The following is a 10,257-nucleotide window of genomic DNA, read 5'->3' as shown; positions in this document are numbered from 1 at the left end:
CTCCATGTACTGGATGAAACGTAACCAGCACGCTACCCCAACACTAATGAACTCCTTTTGTTGGAATACACTTAGTTTGAAGTTAAATAAGTCCATGTATTTGTATTTGTTGGAAATGTAAATAACTAACATATTATTCTGTGTGAAATATTCACTTGACAGTCGGATGGATCTGGCAACTTTGTGAGACAAAGAAATACCCAAGAGGCTGACAAAACCGTCTCCAAAAAGGGAAAAATCAAAATAACAAAGAGACGTTTCATTTCTTTGTGTCTTTATCGGTGTTTCTCCATATCTCCCAAACATCTAACTCTTTGATTCTATATCCTCTACATAACACAGGCACACACACACACACACACAGACACACACACACACACACACACACACACACAGAGGATTCACAGGTCCAGTGTGTTTTGCGTGTGTGTGTGTATAGTGCCTGCCTCCTCTGTAAGGCCAGTTGAACAAGAAGATATCCCCCAGGAATCTCCAAACATGGCATCATGAATTTTTCAACACTGACATCCGCCATCTGCACCTTGGCCAACACACACACAAACACACACACACCCACACACACGATCCAGCATTCCACACACGCATACATGCATCTGCTCGCTTTCAGTCTGTCTCACCTCTCTCTCTTCTGCATCTGGTCGCGAGAGCCCCTGCCAGTACATTTTATACCTCCATAATGCATTCTACTGTCAAAATGTTTAAAAAGAGAGGCAGGTAGAGAGAGGGGGAAGAAAGTAAGTAAGTACGGGGTGGAGGCAGAGAACAAAATTGATTTTCCTGTTTGATTAGTAATATGGATGAAACCATTTTTTCCACTCCACTGAGGCATATTGAGTTCAAGAAAGACCTGAGAGTCGGATGAAGAGGTGTGAGTCTGAGAAATTGAGGGAAAGCATTTTGGTATGCAGGCTGTATAGATCAACGTGCAGGGATGGAAAACAAAAGGCAGCGAGCCTGTGCTGTGCTGCTGCCGCTGGATAAACGACCGGCTATCACAAAGTAAAGAGCCGCACCGATTTATTTGCCTGGTGCCAGTGGAAATGATCAAGAAACGCAGGGGCACAAATGAAGTAGCACACGAGGTCTCACGCACAGGAAATGTTGCTGTTCCACTGAAAGTATCAACTCAGGAGGGTTCTGTTTTATGCTGCTGACTATGAAAACACAGCACCAGTGAATGAAAGATATACTATCACATGTCTGAGTGTGAGGGACTCTGGAATGTGTACATTTGTGTGATGTAAAGGTAAGAACTGAAGCTTGTTTAGTTATTCTAGACGCTTTTTTGTTTAATAATTCAACATTAATAATTGAACATCCCGACAGCAATCAGTAACTCAAATGCTCCGACAAATGAAAGGGAAAAAATCCAGTAACTGTGGCTGTTGCAGGACTCTAATAAGCTCATCTAATTGTGTCATTAAGCCTGTATGTAAAGATTGGACAGATAGGAGTCTCACACAGACCGAGGTGGATGTGTTGCTAAAGCTATTTGCAAGCTCGTGGCACAAGGTGAGTACTCACAATAACCTTGTTCCTTGTTTAAGTTCATCATAATAATGTTAGGTGGTTTCTTACATGTGGGTGAGACATGAAGTAGTTTTGTTATGGTTAAAAATGACAACGATATGCTGTGCTCACAGCGCACAGTCTCTGAGTCTGTTGTTCAGCAGCTAGCTAACCTAGTAGCACAAAGCGCACTGCCAATGAGCCAAAGACTGAGTGAGCAGCAGTTTTTCAGCCGCTCACCGAGTACCACAAAGCAAACAGCCCCTGAGCCAAAGAACAGAGTCATGGCGGCAGAAGAAGTGGCTAACGTTAGCACAAAGCACACAACCCCTGAGCCAAGCTAACTCAGTTACCACACAGCACACAGCTAGGCCAAAAAGCTAAGAGAGCTTGTGGAACTTACAGGCTGGACACAGTGGATGCAAGTGAAGCGCTGCTGCACGGCGTTTCCTCTCGCTTTTCATTTCAGCCTCCGTGTTAACAGGTTAGACCGGCCACCCTGGATGCATGAGTTGCGCTTCTCACATGTGTGTCAAGCAAGGCTGCTGCGTCACTTCATCTAGACATTCAGATTCTGCCTTTTTCTACTGTGACACACATGCAGTTCTCAGCAAAATAGACCTGAACATGACCTGTAGTCATACGGACATCATACCAACATTTTACTACAGTTTAATGTCCGTATCTAGAGAATATGTCACAGACATAAAGAGAATACACACAACAGGTGAAGGGCAGTTTTTCTTTCTCTCTCTAGCCCTCTCTGTCTCCCTCCCACTTTCTCGCTCTTTCAACGGGGATAAGGGAAATTCACGTCATCATAATTATTGCTAATTATCAAAGGCAAACTCCATGTAAACAGATAGGGCAGGCAGGATCCGCGCTGCAGCATCAACTCATCCTATGTGAACGCAAATGCGCGTGAGCAGCAGCCACTCAGCAATGCAGCCGCCACGCACCAAACAAGCATTCCGTGTGGCCAGCATATTAGTGAGCTAGCTGCCAACTCATATCTCCCTGCTAGCAAGCGAGAGCCACTGGGCAGTCGGTGTCTGTGTAGTCAGCCAGTGAGCGATCATTGGAGGAGTGTTTTGGAGGGAGTGGGTGGGATTTTTTTCTTGGACACTTTCAAAAATTGAGCTTGCTGTCGCTGGTTTCTACAATCCCAGGAAACCCCAGCTTTAAATATTGCTATTCACATTCAGGAGAGATGCAGGCAGAGAGAGAGAGAGAGAGAGAGAGAGAGAGAGAGAGAGGTGATGGTGGTGATGATTGAAGAGGAGGAGGTTTTTTATTCACTGCAGTCTGCCTCAGTCCCTATTAGTCACACAATTGTCCTGTGCCAAGCAGGCTGATCACAGCACAGTCTACTGTAGCCTGGAGGGACTCTACACACACACACACACACACACACACACACACACACACACACACACACTCATACTGGCACCCGTAAATTATGCACATGAAAAGTGCACATACTGTACTGCTCTTAGAATAGGTCATACTTTCACACACACACACACACACACACACACCAACCAACCGAAAAAGCATATGTTGTATGGACACACACACACACAAATCCAGAATCCAGCCCAGAGCCTTCTCACATGGCACATGTATGATTCACACAAACACTCACAATATACTGATATACTTCACCCACAAACACTACCTCATACACACATGTGTTTACACACATACATCATATCCTCACATACCTACACACTCACTCATTTATGGGAAAACATGGTGTCCACAGGAAAACACACACATTACAGCTCATGAGATGTACATCGACAGATACAGTACAGGAATCTAAGACATGCACGTAACAACCTATAAAGCTTTTAATACATCTTCACATCCATCCTAATCTGTGTGTGTGAGTGTGTGTGTGGCTGAACAGAAGAAATGAAAGGCTCTACGTGCAAGGCCATGGTCTCACATATAGACAAAAAAACACAATTTATACAGTGCACATACACACACATAAATATAAATGGCATTGGGCTGACTTGATTCATAGAACAGGTCTACTGGGTTGCACATGTACCAAACATGCAGCTGCCTCTCTGATTCTCTCTCTCTCTCTCTGTCCATGTATGTCAGAATAAGACAGTGACTGACGCTGACTTCATTACGCTCAGTCGCCTTATTTCCTGGAGATTCGATCTTGATGTGTCACAGTTCATTAGCAGGACGGGAAGACAGTTCCTGGTGTGTGGCTCTGTACTCCCGTTGGTCTCGAAATCAAACAATGTGATGAGGTTATAACTTTCTCTTTTAGCTTTCATTCAAGGATATTTGCATCCACGTCAGATGAACAATCGAAGAATTGTAGCCCTTTTTGTAGATATTCTGTAGATTTTAAGGTGGCAAACCCAAATAGCTTAAAGTAATTTCTGTTGTTGTGTTTTATGAAGGTTCTTGTGCATGTAAAAGGTCTTGAAAGTTAAAATGTACCTACAGAAGCTCCTCTCTCCCACAGAAAACACCGCTCATGAAATGCCTCGACACTAGTCCCGCCTTTAACTCTGTGGATTAATGACATCACACTACCTGACCATGTCACATATTTGCATAATTTAAACCTATAGTCACGGTAGAATTGAAGCTAACTGGAAGCTGAAAACAGGACAGAGCCATCCGGGGACACGGTGAGCGAGGCGTGTGTGAGCTGACCAATCAGAGCAGACTGAGTATTCAGGAGAGGGGGCCTTGAAGAGACAGGAGCTAAAACAGAGCACAGTGTTTTGCTCCATTGGACAGTTTTAGAAAACAAATTCATTTTTTTATAGTCATGATCCAAAATAAAATCATGAACCTGAAAATGAGCAAAGTAGGTCTCTTTTAAAGAGTACTCCACACTACATATTGTATGAAGGGAAAGCGTTGCGTGGTTTGTTGCTCCACTAGTTAGAAGCACATGCCAGATTATATGCAGTTGGTCTTTAATTAAAGCAGCATTCAGTTATTATGCGCCACATATCTGGAACAAACTCCCAGAAAACTGCAGGTCTGCTCCAACTCTCACCTCTTTTAAATCAAAGCTGAAGACCTTTTTGTTTGCCACAGCCTTTCACTGAAGCAATTTCAAGGCTTTAACTGCACTGTGACTTTAAATGTTTAGTCTTGTCTCTTTTAAACCTATTCTATTTTAGCTTACTTTCCTATTTCTTAACTCGTTTTAATGTTTTGTTTCTTGATGTCTTCCTACTTGTTTTTAAATGTATTTTAAATGCAATTTTCAATGTTATTTAATGTAATTGTATGCCCCTGTAAAGCACTTTGAGTTGCCTTGTGTCTATACAAATAAACTTGCCATGCCTAAACAAATCGTCTTGAATATCTAATTAATGTCTAAAGGCTTTGACCCAAACACATCAGCAGATACTTCTTATCTTCTCTAGTGATCCTTTGGCTCCGAACTGAAGCTTGCTGAATTTCCTGCCTGTTTCAGAACCTTCTTGCCTTCAATCTGTTCTTCAACAAGTGCAACCAGCCCAGCATCCTGAAGATGTATGCCCATTTTGGATGATTCAGCCCCTCCCAGCTTGTTCTGTCCAATGCAAAAGTTCCTTATCAGTGCAAGAAATGGTTTGGCTTTAATGTGGTAAGGAGGAAAGTTAGGTTGTGGAGGTTGGGATGGTGGCCTCCTGTCACAGACCTGCAAAGAGTAATTTTTAGTTACTGTAACCATTATCTTTTCCATGTCTTAAACAGCTGTTTTAATTGCCCAAGCTTGACACATTATTTGCGCTTTCTTATATATAAACCATGTGAAGATATTGGAGATATTATTTACATTTTTTTAAGGCATTGGATGAAAAAAGAAATAGCTGTAATTGGTATGTCCCAGGACAACATTTTGGGGGGTTAAAAATACATCATAATTGCGACTTTTGAGAGTTTTTGTTGAATTGTCCTATATCAACATTTGTGTCAGGTGATGGGGTGAGTGCAACAAAAGACTAAGGTCCGCTGACTGCCTTGGTAAGTCAATAACATTACACTGTTTGTCCCTGAAGAACTCACTGGCTGCTTTAGCTTACTGTTCAGGATCATGACCCTGCTGCATTTTCCTAAAACTGGTGTGCAATGTCTGTAAAAAGGTATAATAAAAAAAGTCCTACACTGTTAACTCTCAGACATCGTGCCTGAATACAGAACTATGTCACTGTCCACACACACACACACACACACACACACACACACACACACACACACACACACACACACAAGACTGACACAGTTATTTCCTGCAGCCAGGAGCAGGAAATAAGTTGGATGAGGCTAATTATGGCATAAAGTGTTACTGCACATGTCCCACACATACAGGCTAGCTATGCACGCAGCCAGGAAGTCACACTGATCTTGCAAAAACATACACAATCACACCCAGACACGTCAATGCACGCACAAGCAGACACACAAAAGAAAACACACACAGGCACGTATATCCATATACTGAATAGCCAAATGTTTGCACTGCAAGGTCAGAGGATCACATGTGTTTGCAGGTGCTCAGGGACTTGTAACACACTGCAGGTACATACACATGGCAGCTTTATTTGCCCCGTGTGTCTGAGCGGTTGCTTGTATGTGTGTGTGTGTACAGTGAGGCCTATATGTGTGTGTATGCCAGTGTTTGAATAGGCGTCTGTTTATCCGCCATTAAACCAGACCGGAGTTTATCCAGAGTCCCACATCATAGGGGTAGGGTTTCCCACTGTGCCGTTTTTCAATTGGACCTATTCTATTTAAGCTTATTTTTCTATTTTTAACTTTTGTTTTTTTTTAATGGTATGTTTCTTGATGTCTTTTTGCTTATTTTTAATGTCTTTTATTGTCTTTTAAGATGAGGATGGTGTGATACGGTTGAAAGGTTCGGATAAGGCTTGTAAAAGGACCTTAAGTTAAAGCAGCATTATGTAGAAATTGGTATTTTGTGTGAATTGGCACCATCCTCCATTTCTGAGTGCAACATCACCGTTGTAAATACAAATTTGAAAACTTGAAAACAAAGTCTGCACACGACTCAGGACTGTAATGCAAAGCTAATGTAACGTGAACCAAAGACAATTACACCTGGCTTTAACATGCTAATGGCTAAACCTCTCTCAGAATGGGCTGACTCGGCTTATGATCAAAAACTAGCGATTTGAGAACTTTGCTAACACAACCAAACATCAAGCAAGTGCAACAACACGAGACGAATATCTTAGCAAGCCAGCTTATATTACTTACTACCCAGTACTTACTACAACCACAAGTTTGGCGTCTTTCATCGGCCAAAGACTGAAAGCCAGTCTCAGATCGTCTGAGATTGTTCAGTAACTGTCCCTTTTCCTCTTCTTAGTTTCCTCCATCAACATCCTCTTCGGTCTCTTCACCTCTGTCATGATGTCCGTAGAGGCAGCTGAGTCCGGTTTCACTGGCCGCTCACTCGGCTTCGGCTCTGCTGCCCATTCCAGCCTTGGACCTGAAAACCTTTTTCCTTCCAGTGGGTCCAAAGTTGCTGAGATTGCAGTGTAAGCACCAACACCTCTTCTGGGGGTAGATAGATCCCAGTAGCTCACTTGGTAGATTGTGCACCCATGGGTTTCCCCTCCTCCTGTCATTTTTCCTGCTATCCTATTGAATAAAGGACACAAAAAGCCCCCAGTAATAATAATAATGATCAAAAGAACCGTCCCTACAGACCACTGTACCAATAAAAATGTTATTTTAAGGTGAAATTGTTCTTCCAATGTCAAGAATGAACGTTCCCACTCAATAGAATAGAATAAAATAGAACCAGACGGGAGAAAATAGAGCTGAATTCAAGATAATTAATTTTAATATAAAATACAGAAAAAGTTAATTAGCATATAATATGAATGGAAATCAGAACCAGTGTGGGCAGACATTACTCTTTCATGAAGCTTTTGAATAAAACACTTCAATTAAAACAACTTTATTGGCATGCAAAGCAGTTCAATATTACATGCATCTCATATCTAATGATCTAACACAAGGATGGTAAATGTCAGACTTTCAAGGAGCAGGTGAATGTTTCCAGACAACCTTCTGCGGGAGAAGACAGTTTCTCCATTAACAGCAGCCTCAACAGACCATGCAGTGAAAGACTCACTTCATGTCGGGTCAAAAACACTCATGCTGTCACCATCATCGAGGGGCACTCAAAATCACTAAGTGAAGAAGATCTACTGTGGGTGAGGCAGGTTGAGGAGAAGCAGGAAGCCTACAGAAAATACCAATTACATATTCATGCACTGAATTGTCGCAGTCTGTGATGATCTCATCGGGCTCCTGCATGGATGTTTCCTCTGATAAGTAGATACAGTCAGGAGGACCTTTTCCCCCACCATGCATATTGCATTAAACAGCTATACATTCATGAATATGACAGTATCCTCTTTGAGAGAAAAATGCATGTACCCCGTCCATAAAGCTTTACGTCAGCCTACGAGAAAAGACAAGGGGGTGAGTAAAATGGGAGTCAGCAGGTTTTTATTTTTATTCTGCAGCAGCGGTGTCGGCCTATAAAATGTGGTCTGCGAAGGGGAGCTATCATGGCGAAGCGTGTTGAGACACACCAAATATCATAATATCACCCTGAAATGAGATGTATGGAACAAGAAAGGAGCTCAGAGAGGAAGCGTGAGGTTATGTGTGTTACATGTAGAGAAAGAGGGGAATATAGGAAGCAATGACAGCAGGTGCAATTGTTATGCAAGAAAGAAAGAAAGAAAGAAAGAAAGGAAGAAAGATCCAAACAAAACATTATAGGAGTCAGTGTGCTGCAGTATTTCAAAGCAGAAACACAAAAACTGCAGGTCGTATGTCACAGTCGACTGCTTTTATCCCTGTAGGTTATGATTTATGGTGTTGTTCCATATACTTCATTATTTTAATTTAGGCATGTGAGGGCCACCCCTTTACTTATTTTGATTTCAGTGTTTGAAGTCGAATAAAGAAAACTGGCAAGAAAAAAAAAATCTTTAATTTCGAACCGGACTTCACTCACAAGGTGTTTACCCACTGTGTGTGTGTGTGTGTGTGTGCTGTAGAAATAGCGGGATTGAAATTAACGGCGGAATTTACTGAGCATTTATGTAGCGTGACTGACAGCGTGCGTGGGCGCGCGCGTGTTTATGCTTTTGTGTGTGCCTGCGTGTGTGTGTGTGTGTGTGTGTGTGTGTGTGCAGAATAATCGGGACTTCAATGCCCACAATCCCCACAGACTCCCCCGCCCTCCCCGGGCCGCCCACACCCATTCAACGGCCGGGTCGGCTCGCGATTGGCCTGATTGCCTCATGACATCAGGACCCAACGTGGGGTACCCTTAGAATGATTGGTTGGACCGAGGCATCCCTCTGGCCAATCAGAATGCAGAGACAGGCCTCAGACGAGGAATAGCTTTTAAGGTGGAGCGGAGCGGTTGCCGGCTTACTTCTCTTCAGTCTAAATTGAGATGTGTACGCATTAAACTTGAGTTTCCCTCTCCTTTACAGCTTGTTGTTGATGTTAGAAAAAGTACAAGGCAGGCACAGTTACCTAACTGACAGGTGACCTCGTTTGAATGTAAGTTACATCGTCTCTAGCGACCGTTTCTGGTGTGTAGTTCAGGTGAAAATGGTGCTGCTCTGGTCGTATTTGAACATACTCTTTCATCTATCCATTTAGTTTATATGTTTCTGTTTAGTTAGGGTTTATTTGCATGACATTTAACATGTAGCCAAAGTACAGTTACAATTATGAAAGATAAGGTTGAAAATAATGACAATAAAATGATGCTATCAGCTGTCACTGAGTTTGAGACACGCCCTTTATTCTGTAAGCAAGTTAGGCTAAGTTTAGCTAACAACCCTTACTGTGTTTTTGTAGCATGTAAGCTAACGTTAGCATGACCTTTCACCGACTCTTAAAGCACTTCAGTGAGACAGAATTTTACAGTCTAACCTTTGAAGAATTGAAGCATTTGGTACAGTCAGAAGAGTATTTTTTTAAAATTAATCATATATAGTAGCTTAATGAAACTGCCTCATGTAGTTTGATCCTGTCCCGCTGAGCATGAACATATTCAGAAGATGTCAGTTCACCTTCTGTGCTGACCTTGAAAAGGTGTCCAGTGGAGAGCCAGAATGAAAGTTTTTTTCAACCTTCACCATTGATGTGTCATCCTAACAGGTTTCAAAATGTAATTTTTCAACTTCATTTACAGACGTCTAAAGAACTTCTCGTGGTTCAAAATGAAAGTAGCAATCTCGGAAGCGGCAACTGCAGTCAGTTGTCAGTTGGCAGCTTTGCCACACCTCCATAACAACACCACCACAGGAAAGCCAAAAGGGAATGAATGATGAACAGTAACGTTAACTGTTTATTACCAACGCTAGCAGAGACCAGGACAAAACAAACTGTTATGTCGCGTGCGAACCATCTGCTCTCTCTGGCCGACCAACCACTGCTGGGTGAACGCGTCACGAACTGGGCGCTGCTTGTGATATTTTCTGGGAAAGTCACCATCGAAAGCCAGTGTACATCTTTGGTATTACAGCAAATGCAAGGGCTTTCATCAGTGCGCCATAGGCTCAATCATCATTGTGTTACCTCGTTTGATGATAGATAGTGACTTAACAGATATTTGTTTACATGAAAATCTTTGAGATTATTACTTCAAAGTTTTTATGACAGCCAAATTTTACATCATGCAGAAAA

This window comes from Pagrus major, chromosome 11 (genome assembly GCF_040436345.1).
Source record: "Pagrus major chromosome 11, Pma_NU_1.0".
Lineage (NCBI taxonomy): Eukaryota > Metazoa > Chordata > Actinopteri > Spariformes > Sparidae > Pagrus > Pagrus major.
The sequence above is the reverse complement of the archived record's forward strand: the minus strand, read 5'-3'. Positions refer to the sequence as shown.